Source organism: Chelonia mydas, chromosome 11 (assembly GCF_015237465.2).
Source record: "Chelonia mydas isolate rCheMyd1 chromosome 11, rCheMyd1.pri.v2, whole genome shotgun sequence".
In the NCBI taxonomy this organism is placed as follows: domain Eukaryota; kingdom Metazoa; phylum Chordata; order Testudines; family Cheloniidae; genus Chelonia; species Chelonia mydas.
Window position 1 is genome coordinate 13,108,726 of NC_051251.2, and position 20,392 is coordinate 13,129,117.

Genomic DNA, 20,392 nt, shown 5'->3' on the forward strand with positions numbered 1-20,392 from the left:
AATAGTCCTGGGGTGAGAGGCAAGGTGTGTCATTGTCAACAAGCTAAAAGACTGAGTCAGAAAGCAAAGTAGATTAAATGGTCAATTTTCATCATGGCAAAAGGTTAAGGGAAAGTCACATGGTTCCAAGTTTAATATATTTATTAATTATCTTGAAAAGGGGGTTAAACAATAAGGTAGGAAGATATGCAGATGAGAAGGTTACCTAGATTAGTCCTCTCTGGTTCTGACTATGAGCAACATCAGAGACATCCTAAACAAACCAGGTGAAGAGGCAACGTGATGGCAAATGAAATTCAGTGTCCATAAATGTAGAGTAATAATGCACACTGGAGGAAAAATATAAATTACTCCTAGACCATACAGAGTTGTAAGTTAACTCATCTGAAGAAAGGGACCTGGGCATCACTGTAGACCATTCAATGAAGACCTTTGTGCAATGTGCAGCTGCTGTCAAAAAAGCAAACAATTAGTTTAAGGTGTGTAAGGAATAGGTTGGGGAATAATACAAAAAATGTATCAGGAATCATTGAGATTAGGGCTGTTGATTAATCACAGTTAACACAAGATTAACTCAAAAAAATCAATCACTATTAAAAAAAATCAATCACAATCGCACTGTTAAACAATAGATTACCAACTGAAATTTATTAAGTATTTTTGGATGTTTCTACATTTTCAAATATATTGATTTCAATTACAACACAGAATACAAAGTGCACAGTACTCACTTCACTTTTTTTATTACAAATCTTTGCACTGTAAAAATGTTAAAGAAATTGTTTTCAGTTCACCTAATACGAGTACTGTAGTGCAATCTCTTTATCATGAAAGTTGAACTTACAAATGTAGAATTATGTACAAAAAAATAACTGCACTCAAAACAATGCAGTTGTTTAGAGCCTACAAGTCCACTCAATCCTACTTCTTGTTCAGTCAATTGCTAAGACAAACAAGTTTGTTTACATTTGCAGGAGATAATGCCACCCGCTTCTTATTCACAATGTCACCTGAAAGTGAGAACAGGTGTTTGCATGGTACTTTTGTAGCCAGCGTTGCAAGGTATTTACGTGCCAGATATGCTAAATATTCACATGCCCCTTCATGCTTTAGCCACCATTGCAGAGGACATTATTCCATGCTGATGATGCTCTTTTAAAAAAAATAAAAAAAGTGTTCATTAAATTTGTGACCGATCTCCTTGGGGGAGAATTGTATGCCTTCTGCTCTGTTTTACCCACATTCTGCCATATATTTCATGTTATAGCAATCTCAAATGATGACCCAGCACTTGTTGTTTGTTTTAAGAAGATTTCTAAAGATATCTACAGCACTTGACCCAAGGTTTAAGAATCTGAAGTGCCTTCCAAAATCTGAGAGGGACGAGGTGTAGAGTATGCTTTCAGAAGTCTTAAAAGAGCAACACTCCGATACAGAAACTACAAAACCCGAACTACCAAAAAAGAAAATCAACCTTCTGCTGATGGCATCTGACTCAGATGATGAAAATGAATATGCCTCAGTCTGCACTGTTTTGGATCATTATCGACCAGAACCTGTCATCAGCATGGACACGTACTCTGGAAGGGTGGTTAAATCATGAAGGGACATATGAATCTTTAGCACATCTGGCACATAAATATCTTGCAACGCCAGCTACAGTAGTGCCATGCAAACACCTGTTCTCACTTTCAGGTGACATTGTAAACAAGAAGTGGGCAGTATTATCTCCTGCAAATGTAAACAAACTTGTTTGAGCAATTGGCTGAACAAGAAGTAGGACTGAGTGGACTTGTAGGCTCTAAAGTTTTATATTGTTTTATTTTTGAGTGCAGTTATTTTTTGTACCTAATTCTACATTTGTAAGTTCAACTTTCATGATAAAGCGATTGCACTATATTATTTGTATTAGGTGAATTGAAAAATACTATTTCTTTTGTTTTTTACTATGCAAATATTTGTAACCAAAAATAATAATATAAAGTGAGCACTGTACACTTGCATTCTGTGTGGTAATTGAAATCAATATATTTGAAAATGTAGAAAACATCCAAAAATATTTAAATAAATGGTATTTATTATTCTTTAACAGTGCAGTTAATCGTGCAATTAACTGCAATTATTTTTTTAATTGCACGATTAATCACAATTTTTTTAATCGTTTGACAGCCCTAATTGAGACCAGTAATTTAAGCGTAAAAGAGGGATTGGATAATTATATCGCTATCAAGAATATTCAGAGTTATTAACACCACGAATTGTGGAAGGGATACTAAACTTTGTGCTTCAGGATTCAAGCCAGTCCCTTACAATTAGTGTTCAGGGAACAAATTATCCCACATCTGGCTACTCTAGGCTTCTTTCCTCTGAAACATCTGGTTATGTCACTGTCAGGATTCTGAACTAGATGGACCTCAGCTCTAATCCAGTATGGCAATTTCTACGTTCCTATATTCTAGTGTAAAAGCAGTGTAGCCCATATTAAATAAATTAAAAACTGGTTAGTTGATAGATCACAATAAATCATAAATGGGAGTGCTTCTAGTTTATGGATTTGTTCTTGCCCCATTACTGATAAAGTTTTTGAATAGCAATCTGGAAGAAGATATAATCGTTACCATTAAAATCTGTAGATGACACAAACATCTGGGAAGTAGAAAATAATGATGGAAACAAGACAATCATACAGGCTAACATGAATTGCTTGGTCAGGTGGGCTCATTTGAATGACATGCTGTGACAATTTGCTGTAGTTCCCCCTATTGTGAGCCACTGCGTTACTCCTCAGCGTCAGCAAGTGAGAGTTATGCTGCTGCTAAGCTGTGTGACAGCTCCCCGACATGGCATCTTGTCTGCCTTCTCAGCAAACTCTCCTGGACTCTGCCAGTCCAAACCATGCCTAGCGGGTAACAATTAATGAACCCTAATTCCTGAGTCCCTCAGTGACATCTTTCTCTGCAGTGCTCAGCTCCTCTTACTGTATCACCCACATAATCTTACCAAGTTCACTGTTCCTTTAATGAGACAAGCACACAGCAGCTTATTATCTTAACTGCGGTTAACAAACACTATTTCAATCAAAGCACTGAGCTGACTAATGGTAAAACAACAAGAAGTTTACTAACAAAAAGAACATAGGTTTAAGGAATAAGGATAGACATGGTTACAAATGAACAAAAGTAAAAAAAAAAAAAAACCACACATATTTCTAAGACAAAAATTCAAACTAAAGTATTTTGTTCAAAGAAGTTTTTCTCCCCACAGTCTTTCTCCCAGCCTGGCTGGCTAGAGTTTTAGCCAGGACCTAACACACGGAGCTCAAACCACTTGGTTTCTCTGACTCCTTGGGTGAAGGCTAACTCAGGGGTTCACTCCCCCTCTCTTTATAGTCCAGTAAACCTTTGAAATGGATCCCCAGATAAAGTTCCTTTCCCCTTCTGGGTGCAGATGCCATGCCCTGAACAGTAGACTCCAAGCTGGTTCCTTCCAAGCTGGTGATTTTTACAATGCAAATGATCTCTTCTTTCAATCTCCAATACAACTGAATAGCCCACTTAATGTGGCCAGACCTGGTCTGAAGTGTTGGCTTCTTTCCTTTGTCTGGAGAAAACCTGTTTATCAAGTCCCCCTGCTAATCTTTGTTTAAACGCATTTTAGTCACATATTTCCAGTGAGTCTGGCAAGTTCTTTGTAGGTTAACTGTACATACATCACACACGAATATTAACGATCAGTGGGTTATTAGTTTTCCAATGATAGTGAACCGAAAGGTGACATGTAATATATCATGACAACAGTGTGCCATCTGGCATTGGGGCACTCTTAGGGTCATACATGCATTTTAGTACAGCCAGATACAAGGCCATACATTTGGAGACAAAGAATCATAGTAATGTAAGGCTGGAAGGGAGTTCAAGAGACAGGACCAAGCAAACCTAGACCATCCCTGACAGGTGTTTGTCTAGCCTGTCCTTCAAAACCTCCATTGACAGGGGTTCCATTTATGGGTCATACTTATAAGATCTTTGGAGTAATAATAGATAAGCACCTGAACATGAGCTCCTAGTACAATGTTGTAGCTAAGTGTGAACATGATTCTCAGATGTTTTAGTAGGGGAGTGGCAACTAGGAGTAAGAAGGTATTACCTCTATATATGGCTTCAGTAACACCATTACTGGAATAGTTTGTCCACTTCACAAAAGGTGTTGAAAAATCAGAAAAGATTCAGAAAAGAATTAAAAGATTGGTTTGAGCTCTGGAAAACACACCTTATAGTGAGCATTTTAAGGAATTCAATCTATAAATTTATCCAAAAGAAGGTTTAAGAGGTGACTTGAACATGGCCTAAAAGTATCTGTGTGGGGAAGAGATTTCTGAGAGCAGATGGCTCTCTAATCTAGCAGAAAAATAAAATTTAATGTTTGAAAGATGAAACTAGATAAATTCAGATTAGAAATAAGGCACACATTTTTAACAGTAAGGGGAATAAACTGCTGGAAAAATTTATCTAGGGACATGGTTGATTCTCCATTACTCCAAGTCTTTAAATCAAGATTGAATGTCTTTCTAAAAATATACATGATAGCCCAAATAAAAATTATGAGCTTGATGCAGAGATTACCAGGTGAGGTGCTTTGGACTGTGCTATACAGGAGGTCAGACTAGATGCTCATAATGGTCCCTTTAGGCCTTAACATTAATCTATGACCTTTCCACGTGGTTTTGCATGATTTCCCTCTATTTTACTCCTCTCCCTCACAGTCCCTCTGTTGAGCTGACATTCCATCCCATCAGCGCTATTCTTTAGCTATCCAGGTTGCTAGAATGAGATGCACTGCATCCTGTTATATTGAAAGCCCAAGCCTCCATGCTAATGCCAGTGCAACGAGCAAGAGTCAACATCTGACATTCAGACTCTTGCCCCTCCTTTGCTACTTCTTGTCTGCCAGGCTACTCACATTCCAAATATTTCAAAAACAACCTGCCAAATATGTTGATAAGCCATACAACATGTTAGGACTAGACAATTCAAAGGCAATTTTTTAATTAGTTGTGTTCCTAAATAAGAATAGGAAAGTAGAATTGAAAAGATTTTGAAACAGGGAGGAGGAATGTTTCTTAGAGAAATAAATACTTTAAAATGTAAACCCATGAAGCCAAATTTCATCCTCAGTTACACCTGTGCAATCCCAATGGAATGGAGGTCAGAATTGGCCCAGTCACTATTTTTAACTCAAGTTTTGTGATCTGATCCAACAAGATTGATGCTTACCCGAAAAGTTACTGTGCAGCCCTCTAAAAGGCTTCTAGTTAATATTTTCCTAATCACATAAGTAAATTACATGTGCTAATATTCTTTCAAGTGTATATATCCAGTTGTTTTGGGAAATATGCAGTTTATCTAGGAATAAACAAGGTCTAACAATCCCCAGCCTGTACTAAAACATTCACAAAGAGTCTCTGTAAACATAGGGACAAAGGTCTTCATTACAAAGTCTTATCCCAAGTTAAACAAACCATTACAGAAGCTATTACTGAATAACCACTGCCACAGGTCTTGTATTTATGTATAAATTTCATATCAGTATATCGACTGTGAAATTTAAGACCTGTGCTTAAAGGGAATCCTAAAACAAGAGCAAACAATTATGTAGATATACATTGGAAAGATGCCAGAGCTTGTCAGAAATTGGGTTAAGAAGCCTTCAACTGTAAGAGAGCAATAATACAAAACAGCTGCCAACAGATTGAAGATTTCAGGGAAGGAATCTGGCCCCATATGAAGCAACACAACTGAGCATTAACAATGTGACCTTTTTTATGCTAATGTGTCAAAATCTTTATTTTATAACTGGAATGATGTCCATGCTAGAAACTTTTTCCTTGACTTAAGTTTGGTAAATAGGGGCACAATATACTGTGTGTGTTCTTCCTGTGGATGACCCCATTAATTTCTCCAAGGAAGACCCAGCTAAAACTGATGATTTTCAGGCAACAGCATGGAGGCATTCATTATTTCTCCATGGTTTTCAAAATGACACATGAATCAAAAGCCTGCCTTTCATCTACCCTGACTCTGATTAGTGGCTCCCTTCTATTCTTAACCAGTGAGAGCTATTGAGATTAATGCACCTACAAACTTCAGATTAAATGCTCTGGAGTATCCAGAGAGACACTTGTAAAGTTCTAATCACCATGGCCTAACACTATTATGCTCCTTCATGAGAAAAATGAATCACTTTACTCTCCAACGTGAGATCCGGTATGGCGGCACATCCTGCCTTCTCGTTTGTAGCTTGGCCTATGATGATTTGTATCTCCAGTTCACACAACCTTGAAAGTCCTTTCTAAAGCTAGGTCAGATGGCTCAAGTTCACAAAGCTTGCTCAGGGTACTTCCAGGGAACCTGTTACCGAATGCTAAGCATGCCTAGAAAACCCGATTGAACCCTATGGGCATGCACATGGCTAGAACAGTATTTTAAAAGTTCTGTGAGGAGTTGGGGAGATCCCAGCCCAATAACAACAAAAGCTTTCAATAAATATCGTTTACTAAGTTATGCCTTCCAGCTAGAAAGCAGAGGAAGGTTCTTTGCTTAAGATCATTTAAAGTGAGCTGTGATTAAAAAGTGTCTTGTTATTGATTAAAAGGGCATTTCCTTGAAAAGTGATCTTGGTTTGAGTGCTGATAGCATATGGCGCATACCCAACAAGACAAGAAAGGGACTAAAAATCCTTCACCAGGGTAAATGGGGGGAGGAACCTGCCCAAGCCTAAGAGAAGCTGCCTGAGCTGCAGTGGATGTAGGGGGAGGACTCCATCTGAGACCAAAGAAGGAGCAGATAGAAAAGCGGGATTGGGATGAAAAAGTGGATTTTTTTCCCTCCATGTAATCTGGAGATAGAAGTTGCCATGAGGCCCTGAAGTAAAGGACCTGACTTGATCCTGAACTTGCCCAAGCCTGAGACATGATTTCTTTAATACGATGCTGAGGAAGGGATTTGTCCACTGTCACCTTCTCCAGAGGTTCCATCCATTGGTGTTACAGCTCCTGGGATGTGGTGCTGGCTAAAACCCGTTGCCTCCAACTGCTACAAAAAGTTTATCTTAATTTTCACAAGCCTGAGGCCTTGACAGCTGTAAAGGAATGAAATATAAAGTAGCCTCAGAGTTTCCTTTTCACATTTCAAAGACTGATAAAATATCTAGAAGTTTAAATTCCACATTACATGCAAAAAATATGGAACTACTGATTCAACAGAGAAAGGCAGGCCTCGGGAGATGGGCCAAACTTCCTGTAGCCTTTATGGGGAAAAAATAGCTTTATTTAAAAACAAAACAAAAAAAGACACCATACTATCCTGGATTCCTTATCAAATGCTTCATGACAGACTGAAATCAACACTGTTCGCTAACCATAATGCAGTTTGGAAGACAATAAAAAAAATCTTTGGCTTCCCTTTAAAATTGTATATTTAGATCAAGATTAAGGCAGCTTTAATTTTGCCATCATAACTACTGCAGATCAGCTTATTTGGTGTATTTAATTAAAATGGATAATAGGAGACCATAATTGTACTTGGACACAAATTGAGCAATATTATGTAGATCAGTCCCATTTAAAAAACGTATTGTTTTGAGATACAATCCACTTATGTACTCCCCACCCCTCATTAAACAAAAAATATTTGACAATATTGGGGAGCTGTCAAAAAGGGTTTCTGCACTGTAGCTATGCACACTTGTCAATAACCCTAATTTTCCTATAGGAAGTAATTGCTAGACAAAAAATAGACAGAAAAAGGACTGACTGCCATGATGTCCTTAAAACATGTAGCATTGCTTCTTTGCGGAATACATTAATAAAGCCAGCAATATGAACCATCATTCCATTTTGCAGGAAAGTATTTTATTGAACTAATTCTTTTGTAATCCTAAAAGGTACCTGAACCCCAATTAGAAAAAGTAGCAAAAGGTTCAGGGAAAGTTCTCTCCCAGCCTGCAAAAAATACTGAAAACAACAATACAAAAATAGTTGATAGACTGGATCAAAAAGTGAAAGGATGGTGTCATAAATACAAAGGGAAGAGTAACCACCTTTCTGTATACAGTGCTATAAAATCCCTCCTGGCCAGAGGCAACATCCTGTTACCTGTAAAGGGTTAAGAAGCTCAGCTAACCTGGCTGGCACCTGACCCAAAGGACCAATAAGGGGACAAGATACTTTCAAATCTTGGGGAGGGAAGGCGTTTGTTTTGTGCTGTTTGTTTACGTGGTTGTTCTCTCTTGGGACTGAGAGAGGCCAGACAGAAAGCCATCTTCTCCAGCCCATCCTAATCCAAGTCTCCAATATTGCAAACAGTATAGGTAAGCCAAGCAAGGCGGATTAGTTTCCTATAGGTTATAGTTTTATATGAATTTTCCCTGTGTTAAGAGGTAGGTTTATTCCGGTTTTCTGTAACTTTAAGGTTTTGCCCAGAGGTGGATCCTCTGTGTTTTGAATCTGAATACCCTGTAAAGTATTTTTCATACTGATTTTACAGAGATGATTTTTACCCTTCTTTTTTTTTTTTTTTTAAATAAAATCCTTCTTTTAAGATCCTGATTGATTTTTCCATTGTTCCAAGATCCAGGGGTTTGGGTCTTCGATGGCGTTGTAACAGATTGGTTAGGATATTATTCTCAAGCCTCCCCAGGAAAGGGGGTGTGCAGGGCTTGGGGGGAAGACATCTCCAACTGGTCTCTTTCCCTGTTCTTTGTTTAAAACGCTTGGTGGTGGCAGCATAGGGTTCAAGGACAAGGCGAAGTTTGTACCTTGGGGAAGTTTTTAACCTAAGCTGGTAAGAATAAGCTTAGGGGGTCTTTCATGCGGGTCCCCACGTCTGTACCCTAGAGTTCAGAGTGGGGAAGGAACCCTGACAGGTGGTAAAACAGCTCCTCTTCCATATGTAAAAAACCATTTTCACATTTAAGGCATGTGCTAATCTTAGACAAACAATTGTTTATCTTATATAAATTATATTAATATATCTTTGAAAGTAATATTATGCCAGACATTTATCTAAAAAGGTATCACGACACTCAGTTTTGTACATTATGGTCAGTGCCAAAAAGAAAAAAAAAATCAATATTACAGGATCAAAGTTTGTTCTTTGAAGAATATATTTTTCATATCCTTATAGCTCAAGAAATATGAGTATGTATGTTGGGGTAAAAGGGGATAAGAAAAAATAATGAGACATGCAAAGGTATAATATTTTTCTTGTCATTGCAAAGAAATGTATTCTAAAAGCACTGCATTATAGCAACTATTCCCAATTATACAATGTTGAAACAATACTTACCCATTAAAAGCAAGGTAATTTTTAAAGACAAATAGTTCTGTGTACTAGAGTATTTAAAAATGTTATTTACCATTGAAAGTGGTTACAGTCTAAATAGCCACTTCTCTTATTATTCCTAGTAAATATTTATATTATAGTAGCACCCAAAGGGCCCATTTATGATTGGGGGACCTCTTGTGCTGGGTGTGGGATAAAGAACAAAGAGACACAATCCTTGCCCTAAATGGTTTACAATCTAAAGAGACAAAAATTAAGGAAGGGGGACACAACATTTTTTCCTTCCTATTTGTGAGTGTATCCAGTTTCTTACTGAAATGGAGTCATGTACAGTGGTTCTCAAGCAAGGGGTCCAAGACCCCCAGGGGGCCATGAGCATGGCCAGCATTAGACTCACTGGGGCCCAGGGCAGAAAGCCAAAGCCCTGCCGCATGGGGTTGAAGCCTGGGGCCCTGAGCCCTGCCACCTGAGGCTGAAGCCTGAGCAATGTACCTTTGCGGGGGCTCCTATGGCATTAGGCCCCAGGCAATTGCCCTGCTTGCAATCCCCTAACACCGGCCCTGACTTTTATATGCAGAAAACCCATTATTGTGACACAGGTGGGCTGTGGCGTTTTTATAGCATGTTGGGGGGGCCTCAGAAAGAAAAATGTTGAGAACCCGATGTAGAACATGCTTTCACAAGTTATGAGATTTAGTATTGTAGCTGCAACTAAGTTTATAAAGTTTTAAAAAATATAATAAAAAGGAATGTTGACCTTAAATTGCCTGCTGTACCCAGAAAATGCTGGCAGAAGAGAGCAAAATAGGCTGTTACGGGCTAATTCTGTAGAAGTTGATCATCCTGAATTCTCAGTGGGACCTACTGGTAGGATTAGATGCTCATTTAGCAGTTTTCATAGTATTGTTTATGTTACAAGGTTATGGTGAAAGTAACGTCTCAGAAAAAAGTTTTTTTACCATGGTCAAAGTTAATGGTAGCGCTGAAACAAAAACAACTGATGGCAACAACTGAAAGTTTGTGCATTTGAGTGAATGAGCGGCTCTTCAGCTTTTTCTGGGATGAATCATTTATCCTTTCCCCAGTGTTTCTTTATCCTTTTCCTTCAATAAATATTGTGACTAAAAGATTAATAATTCCATCCTGTTTGTGAAACATCATAATCTAGAAAAATTGATATTGGTCATTAAACACTAAGCTGTTTAATTGTCAGTAGGTGTCACCCCACTATGAAGCACATTGCTGCTTAATAGCCCACAAAATACTCAAAACATGCAATGCACATCAAAAGTCACCCATTTCAATACAGGAACAAACTGAAACACAAACACTGTGAAGCAGCAATCAGGATTTAAGTGCATTCTCAGTGTTTTAAGATTGGTATCCCAGAAAGAGGCTACTTCATTCCCCTGGTTTCCCAGTGCACCTTGGCTTCTCCATGTCCGGGCTTTGTAGATTGTCCCTCACCTAAAGAATTTAAACAGTTCAGTGTCTTGTCAGACCAGTGAGCTTATTGTCAGCCGTTGGGTGGCCTGTATTCCTTAAACCCAGTCTCCTTGACCTGCAGTCTCACCTTGGGTTCAGGGGTTGCACAGCCAGCCTCTAAGGTCTGAGTTTCTGGGCTCTCAGGAGTAGGGTGATCATATTTTCCCCAAAGGAAAACAGGACACCCCTGGGCAGACCTGAGCCACAAGCCTTCCCTGCCTCCCACCGGCATGGAGCCAGGTTGAGGTCCCCTCTGGGGCTGGTGCCAGTGCCCCCCCCCCCCCCCATGTGCAGGACTGGTCCTCTGAGCCTGTCCCACTCACCCATGGGGCTGGTGGTCCAAGTCACCCCGCTACAAGCTTGCACACCGGGCTGCCCAAGGCCCCTCTCCCCGCTTCATGTGGGGCTGGCCGGCCAGCCCAAGCCTCTCTCTAGCCCTCCAGTGCAGAGATGGCGTTGCCACTTGGTCTGGTGTCGCCCCACCCCACCTTCCTCCATGCTAGGGGTCCCACCCAACCCCACTTTTTTGACAAATGCCCAGTTTTGTCCAAAAAGTCAGGACGGCCAGGACGGAGCCTAAAAAAGGGACTGTCCCGGCCAAAACCGAACATATGGTCACCTCCTCAGGAGCCCTGCCTGCAGCTCCCTACGTAGTTCTTTCCCTCACCTCTCTGGGCTGACAGGTGCGCACAGGGACCAATCTTCCCCCTGATGACTCATGGCCCTGTAGGAGTCTTATCACTCCATGCAGCTATGCAGGTATTTGCTAACAACCTGTCGCTGTCTCCCCCTTTATAAATGCCAAGTGCCTTCTCTGCAGGCCCATGGGGCAGCAGGAAATCAGTCCAGGTACACTGGACCCCTCTCCCTTTTAAAGGGGCTAGCCACTCTGTGACACCTTCCCATTCCCCCACCGGCTGGGAACCTTAAATATCCTCCCGTTTTCTTTAAACTCCTTCCATCTCTCTCTGCAGTTTTTGCACCAGAAGCTCTTGATGCCCTGAAGCTAGTGGGGGAACGAGAAACTCACATCACTTCACATGCCATAAGGGAGTGTAAAAAGGAGAACCCACCTGACTCTCTTTTTAAAGCAATGTTCTGATAAAGTGGCAGAAATCAGATATTTGCTCCTTCTTATGGTGCAGAGACCACAAGTTACATTTTGCATGAAGGACACAGGCCCTTCTTAACAAGCCAGTGGAAACCCCCTGTGGACATTCCCTCCGGATTCCTGACTGGGATTTGAAATAGCCAGAGTCTGCCCCAGGACAATCCAGCCGAGGTTTTACACCCAGCACAGAGTATCTTAGGACAGGACCTGGGGAGTTTAACCAGTGCTGCATGGGTCCCTGTACAGTATAGACATGATCTGTATAATTCATTGTTATGTACCTCATTACTGAATCTCAAGACTCCCAGTAACCAGGGACACAACACTATTCAGTGCTCTTGTCGCTGCAGCACTTTACTTTTGCTCATTGCTAATTGGCTACCAATTGAAACCGTCTCTCTAGCCTTTCCCTTTTACACTATAAATGCCCAGAGTGAACAACAGATGTGGGTAAACGGCATTCCAGCCTCTTTCTACAGTGGCGTCTAATTCAGCTCTCCGTAACCTGCATCCCAGGAACACTCGCTTGATTCAGCATTTAAATTATTATTTGCGTCAGCCAGCTCCAATAGCGTGTTGGCTGTCATTGTTATATTAGTTGCATCTGAATTTCAGGTTTTAATATAGCTCATTTAGAACATCAGTGTCACTGCTGTAAGCAACAGGACATGAGGAATGCTCAGGTGCAGCATCGCTTATTTAATTGTGCTACAAGACTGTCAGAAATAATCGGAATAAGGTAAGGAGAGTTTCACAGCTATCAAAGAGAGATAAAGCTCAGCAAATACCATGGAAGGGGCCTTTGAGAAAGGAAATCAGGACTAGGTTTTATCTGGTATTAAATGAGAAGAACAACCTGGGGGATGGTAGCTTGTCATAACAGCCTAGGAAATTAGGTACTGAAAAGTGTGCTGCATAAAGAAAAAAGTATCTCAGCTGTAAATGTGCTGATCCAGTTTCTCATAAGATGTATGCTCAAACCACATTTGTTGTATTTCTATCTGAGACAGGGCCCAAGAAGACCACAGATCCAAATCCCCCCAAACCAGCTGCAGCCAATTTCACATCTAGCTCCATGCTAGGCTGAATGAAGATTCCAGATCTGTCCACTCGGAACTTCGGGGAAGTCTGGATAGGTTTCTAAACTTTGTGGCCTGGACAGGGCTTAACGTGTGCCAGGGCTTGTAGACGCTGAGCCCCAGCACCTCCAAGCTTGGCAGTTCATAGCCCCAGCACCTCTGGGATTGCTGTATCAGTTATGAATGTAAAAAAAATTGCTTGAGCCCCAGGACCTCTTTTTCATTGCAAATTAAACACTGGGTCTGGACCCCTCCTATCTACTCCATTAGTTAACCTTACTCAGAAAAGTAATTAGCGTTATTTTAAATTCTACTGAACCAAAACTGCATTTCCTGTAAGCCACTGCTTCTAGATCTCTTAAAGGCACAGTGCACTACAAAACTGCCTTCAGTTCAAAGCAGTTCATACTGTTCCATGCTGGGGATGCAGATTGCCCCAATGGGCATGAGTGGGAGCAAGGAGGCGGCCGAGGGGAAACTAGGGAATGGATTTGCAGAAGGACAGTACGTGGCCCAAGCAGCAAGCAAAGCAGGTGATTTTTACATGTTGATGGTTATGGATAAATATATTGTCACACCAGGTATGGATAACAATGGTATAGTAACAAATCCACTTTTTGAAAGTTCTTTTCTACTAGCTCATATTCCATTCAGAAAATGTTTAGTACATCCCTAAGAGTTGTCATTTTACTATAAAATTTGTCAAATGCCAAAAGAGAAAAGAAAGTTTAAGCACATTAACATTCTTCCCACCCTCCCCCATTGCATATAATTGAATGATAGCAAATTGAATTAAAGAGTCAGCTTTTGCCAATAGTTATCACAGAATCAGAGATTAGATACTGCAAATGCTTCCTATACCAAGGACAGGAAATATAAGGGGTGACTCTGTAGTAACTATGGCAAAGCCAGACAATGTTCATGATTGTTTATGTATGGTAAGAGCTGGTGGAACTGGTGATTATGAATAATAATCATTGCGAGTGATTTTGGGGCCCAACTGAGACCGCTAAAAAGGCACCTGACTTTCTGAAGTTGGGTGTTGAGCACTTTCGAAAGTCAGGCCCCTTTAAAAGTGTCTCAACTGGGGCCCACAAAAATTGAGACACCCAAAATCACTGGTCAGTTTTAAAAAAAATCTTAGCCCTACACCCTTTCCTTTTGTTTCTCTCTCTCTCTCTCTCGTGAGTGAATCATTCATGAGCTAATCCCGATTTTCTTCCGAGAAAATTTTTGAATGACAAATCTATGTGGATGAATGATGTTCAGAGCATGAGTCAGCTGTCTGAAGACTGTTTGCTTCAACTGTTCTCTATGTTGTGTGCTCAGTGACCTCAAACTCCTAATGTACCGTTTCCGCTTCCTGACTCTTTGACCAATGTTTTAGACAAGAGAACAGCACGTAAGGAACAATGCAGTTCATGGCATGAATAATCATTCCTGCTAACACTGTGAAATTTTTGGGAAATCCACAAACATTTTCACAAATGCCTAGCTGTTGTTTGAATACTCAAGACCAACAAATAATACTCCATGAATCATAGAGAACTGCACCCAGCACTCATATTAGCTAAAATATTTGCAAATAAGGGGTTTGTTTTGTTTTTTGACTACCAGATTAGACAGATCTATTAGCAGCAGCCTTTTGACAAAATCATGCATGGAAAGAGATTCTATTACTATACTTGATCTGTACATCATCTGACCTATTTTAAAGACACATTAACTATTTAAATAGAAATTTCGTGAAATCCTGAGATCATTTACAAGAGATCTTATTAATACACAGTGCATTTATTGGTTCAGAGCTAACAGACCCAACCAGTGCTCAGTGAATTAGGTATGTCAGTGTTTATAGAGAGTGGTGTTCAAACGACAGCATCATAACTGACCTAAAAGTAGGTGCCAATTTACACAGATAGTGGCAGGATTATTTTTTCCTATAAGAAAAAAAATGAATTTGCGCATTGGCAGTTGCTTTGTGTAATATGTATGATTCACTACTTAGTGTCTTCTGGCAGGCTGGATAAGAGTATCCGGCCTGATCTTTTCCACTGTATTTTGCAAGGCTGCAACCAAATATCAGATAGCATTATGTAAGGCACGGGAAATATCAAATGAGACCATCATCCATCTTGTCTAATATCCTACTTTGGACATGGCCAATGTCCAGTGTTTTGAAAGGAGGAATCCAGGTGCCCAACTATTAAAGTATTAATTTGCATTTCTCTTTCATGTGGGAGAATGTGTGTTTAAACTGGAATGGTCTATTTGGGGATGCAAAAGAGCAGCATGCTGCCATTTCTCTATAGACCAGGGGTCGGCAACCTTTCAGAAGTGGTGGGCCGAGTCTTCATTTATTCACTTTAATTTAAGGTTTCGCGTGCCAGTGATACATTGTAACGTTTTTTAGAAGGTCTCTCTCCCTATAAGTCTATATATTATATAACTAAACTATTGTCATATGTAAAGTAAACAAGGTTTTCAAAATGTTTAAGAAGCTTCATTTAAAACTAAATTAAAATGCTGATCTTTGAACCCCAGGCTGAACGGGCCGGTGGTGTTTCACCTAGGCCGGCAGCCTGGGGTTCCGTTCACCGAGGCCGGCAGCGAGCTGAGCCAGAACCCCAGACCGGCAACAGGCTGAGCAGGGCTGGTGGCTGGGACCCCAGACTGGCAGTGGGCTAAGCAGCTCAGCCCGCTGCCGGTCTGAGGTTCAGTCCACCGGCTCCTGCCAGCCAGGGTTCCAGCTACAAGCCCCGCTCAGCCCGCTGCCGCTCTGGGATCCCGGCCCTGCCCACATAGAGTGGGTACCTAACTTCTCCCTGGTTCTAGCCCATTCTCTTCCTCTCTCTCTGCACTGAGCTGAGGGTGGGAGTGCACTGAGCACAGGGCTGGGGGTGAAGAAGCAGGCTGGGAGTTGGGGTGCAGGGTCTGGCCAGGAGCTAGAATGAAGGAGGGGGCTCAGGGTTGGGGCAAGAGGTTTGGGCGTGGAGTGCTTACCTGGGCAGCTCCCATTTGGTGTGAGGGGTGCAGGTGGAAATGTGGGAGGGTGCAGGAGCTCCTGTTTGGTGCTCAGGGTGGGGGTGGGAATGTGGGGGGTGCAAGAGTCAGGACATGGGGTGTGAGGGGGCTGGGTATGGGGGGGGTGCAGGAGTCCGGGCTGGGGTCGTGGGGGGGTGCAGGGGTCAGGGCAGGAGGCGGGGGTGCAGGGGTCAGGGCAGAGGGCTGGGTGTGTGTGAGGAGGGTGCAGGGATCAGGGCAGAAGGCTGGGGTATGTGGGGGGTGCAGTGATCAGGGCAGAGGGCTGGGTGTGTGTGAAGGGAATATAAGGGTCAGGGCAGAGGGCTGGGGGTGTGGGCTGGGGTGGTGGGGGTGCTCCCATCCCCCTGCTCAGAGCAGCTCACAGCAGGGAGCTGGAGGGGATATGCCCTGATTCCACCCCCCTTCCCCAAGGCCCCGTCCCCACCTCTTCTCTGTCTCCTCCCTGGAGCAGGAACATGCTGCTCCACTTCTCCCTCTCAAGGGCCATCAGCTGATCGGTGGCAGGGAGGGAGAGGAGGAGGGGCAGGAACCCAGCACGTTGGAAGAAGAGGCAGGGGAGTTGGGAGCTTGCCTGCCCTGCAGCAGCAGCCGCCAGGACGAAGCTTCTTCATCCTGCCCGGGAGGGGGCGGAGAAGAGCAGGCCAGGGTGGGCAGGGTTTTTAATGGCACGCTGCTGCCTGCCGGGGTCCTGGCCTGGGTTCGGCAGCGTGCTGAGCGGGGCTGGTGGCCGGGACCCGGCAGGCAGCAGCGTGCCATTAAAAAAATCGGCTTGTGGGCCATCTTTGGCACGTGTGACATAGGTTGCTGACCCCTGCTATAGACCTTATGAAGAATCTTTGGCACCAGCGGTAAGAGTCCTGGCAGAAGAAGCAACTGAGACATAGAACTTTGGTTTGAACTTCATCATGGCCCTCCTCAGCTCATTAGCTAAATGGGAAAATGAGTGCTGTCCACCATAGCTCCTATTACAGGCTTTCGTAACAAAGCTAATAGGAAAGGGTGGCCTGCTTATAATCCTCAAGCAGTAGTTGAGGGTCAGTTATAGTACGGGAAGGATGGATGACCCATTATTTTTACAAGCATGTAAAAAGGGATGTTATTTTGTGCTACTTAGAATTGCTTTTCCCTGTGCAGTTTTTGGAACATGCATTGCCATAGCCCAGGAAGAACATGGAATACTATTGTTGCTGAAGTGGTACAGTCTCTGTGTCAGCAAACTGCTTACCAAAGGCAGGTGGTGTCACACAGCCAGACTGCACCATCGTGATATGACCATGTTTGTGGCTCTCGTGTGGGGTGGAAGGCGGAGCTGGAACACCAAAGGCAGGGAATGGGCCGGCCTGAGTTGGGAAACCCTGGCTGGTAAGCTCTCTCTAAGAATTAAGCAGCACACACAGTCCAGCACGGCTCCTCCACCACATGGCTTTGATTGCTCTTTATGCTCCAGATACATCAGAACATAGCAGCAGTTATGTGATGCCCCCTTTCCTACTCCCTGGCTCAGCCTTTGAGTTTGCTTTTTCTCACAGCTATCCAGCTGGTGGGCTATTTACCTCATTAGCTCATGAGGCTCTGTACAAGTGCAAATGATCCCTTCTATTCTTCCAAACTCAAACTACCTAAGTCCCTTCTACTCAGATCACATAGTGCCCTGGGTGCTGTAAGTGACCAGGGTGCTGGTTTCCAAAGGGCTCAGTTTATAGCTACTAATAGCACCCTGTTACATACCTCCCCACTTTAGGTTTCCCAGCTTGGCTACAGCCCCCTCTTTTCCACTGGGGGATCAGTTTTCTCCCTGATCATGCTCTACTTTCCTTATGGGGGCAGTGATCTCTCATCACCTCTGAGTTCCTTTAGTCTTCCTTTCCATGGACGCTGATGGTTTCCTATTCTCCATCCACAGAATAAGCACTCTTTAGTGGGCGGGGGGGGGGGTCTACCCCACAATTCCATTTCCTCCCGCAGGCCATCACATCAGGGACAACCCACAGCCTTTTGCCATGGATCTATCCTATCCTTTGTAGAGCAAGCCATGACATCCTCCCTTGCCAGCAACACACCATCTGATGGCCTCTGCTCCCCTTCGGTCTTAAGCCCCTGGGGACTTTCCCTTCCTCTGGGTCCACTAGCAGTTGGGTTCACCTCCCACTCTTTTTGGGTTGTTCTTTTATGGGTGACCACTGCATCTTCACCCCCTTCTCCAGCTTCTCTTCTGCCCCAGTATTTCCTACCTGGCCTTCACTTTCTTGGCTTGTTAGTTTCTGTCTAGTGTTCTCTCCCTCCTTGTGGGCTTTGGATACCATGCTCCACCATACTCATTCTGTTTTCTGCCCTCCATTGATGTTTCTTCCACTGGGCTTCCCTTCATGGGTTCCAATCAGTCCCATGATGACAAGATGGGACCACGTTCCCACTACCCAACCCTGTTCTATCAAGAACCTCCCATGTTCCCCTAGTAGGGCTACTGCCACCGGATAAGTGTTTTTTTCCCCATGTATTCACTCTATGCCTAGAGTGTTCCCCTCCCAAAACCACTGCAGTTTAACCAGCCTGCTCTGCAAAATGAGCAATTGGCCACTGTATCAATAATTCCCATCTCTGGCCTTCTGCCCACCTTAACAGTCATTGTTTTTACTCTCTCCCAGTCCAGCCACAATATTCCCCCAGTCCTCGTTCCATATACACATAGTCCAGCTTAATGTGGCCTTTTCCCTAGCACTGGTAGCAGGTTATAGCCCAACTGGACAAAATGGCCTTTTTTCCCCTTCTTGTCTCTCTGAGTCATAGGCCTTACTGTTTGAGGGATCTCACCCCTTCCCCTGTTTGTGTAGGACAAGCCACTTTCCTTGGAAATTCTGCTTCCATACAGTCCTCGGCAAATTTTACTACTATCTCCATCATCTCTGGTTTGTATCGCCTCACTAGACCTTAGTGGTATCTAGGAGGCTTTGCATAAACCACTCTAATATCACAGCATTCATGACCACTTTGATCTCTTACCCCCTGGGCCTCAACCATTGGTTGGCCCAATCATTAAACTCCTGGACCGTACCCTTCAAGTCCACCTAGCTGCCCTAAACTTCTGTAGGTACATTTCAGCTGACAAGCCAACAGGGTCCAATATAGCAGCCTTTAATACGTCGTAGTTCTTGGCCTGCTCCTTGCTCAAAGTCATGTAAGTGGAATGGGTGTCTCCCACCAAATAAGGGGCTAATTGTAGGGCCCATAACCCTTTATCCCAGCACTCACTAGTAGCAATTCTTTCAAAAATCAGTTGAACCACATTGGGATCACCCCTGGGGCCTCTTTTAGAGAGTCCTAGCCCCCTCAACTTCCATTCCCCCAACAGGCCTCATCGTGTTTTGTAATTGCTGTCGTACCTTGGTCTGCTCCTTCATGAATTCCTGAAACACACACTGTTGCTCCACCTGCCATCCCAGCAGAGCTTGTCGCTCAGTCTGCTGGAATGCCTACAACATCCTCGGCATCTCCTTCTGTTGGTCTACCAGCCACCACATCAGCTTCTCCAGCTCTTCCAGGTTCAGCTTGGCCTCTCACAGGCCACCTACCAACCCTTCCTGGTTCTGGCCTACAAGTAGATCCCAGACAAGCCCCCACTTAGGAACAAGCTCTTCCTTCATCTCCTAGAAGTCCTGGCTGGTAAGCCCTCTTTGTGAATTAAGCAATACACACAGTCCAGCAGGGTCCTCCCCTGGGTGCCTATATTTCTTTTTGTGCTCCAAGTAAGTCACAACATAGCCTCAGTCATGTGAAACCCCCTTTCCTTCTTTCTAGCTCAGCTTTTTATAGTGTTTGCTTTCTTCTCACAGGTATCCAGCTGGTGGGGGCATTAGCTCATCAGGCTCTACAGGTGCAAGTGATCCCTTCTACCTTTCCTAACCCAAACTACCAAAGTCCCTCCTGGTCCAACTACTTCCAGGCCCTGGGTGTTCTAAGTGACCAGGCTGCTGGCTTTCAAAGGGCTCCATTGCTATCTGTTAATAGCAGCCTGGTATGGGGGAGGGGGTATTGGAGGTTGGTAGGGCACACATCATCACCCAATTAACCCTACCTAGATCATTAGTGAAAGGTAAAACAGCACCAGTCTGTTACTTTTTTCTGCAGGGCCCCTCTGCAGAGATGATTTGTACCTGCTCATATTTGGGGGGTGAGGGGGGAGGCAAAATGTAAGGGGGGGACCTATTTATTCCACATCATCTCTGGGAGGAAACTTCTAGCCCCACCTCCCTAGGCCAAGGCAGCCAATTCCACCAGCCGGGGGGGCGGGGCGGAGGGCTCACAACAACACAGTTTCTCCCTGGACTCCGGAG

General features: G+C 43.3%; 1 long non-coding RNA gene across 3 annotated transcripts in view; it reads right to left on the reverse strand.

Annotated features, from left to right (window-relative positions):
* Positions 1 to 19,828, reverse strand: part of LOC122462261 — a 28,274-nt gene extending 8,446 nt beyond the window's left edge. For all 3 annotated transcript variants that reach the window (XR_006284729.1, XR_006284727.1, XR_006284728.1), the window contains exon 1: positions 19,442 to 19,828. This is a non-coding gene — a long non-coding RNA (uncharacterized LOC122462261). The remainder of the gene's footprint in view (positions 1 to 19,441) is intronic.
* Positions 19,829 to 20,392: the final 564 nt, after the last annotated feature.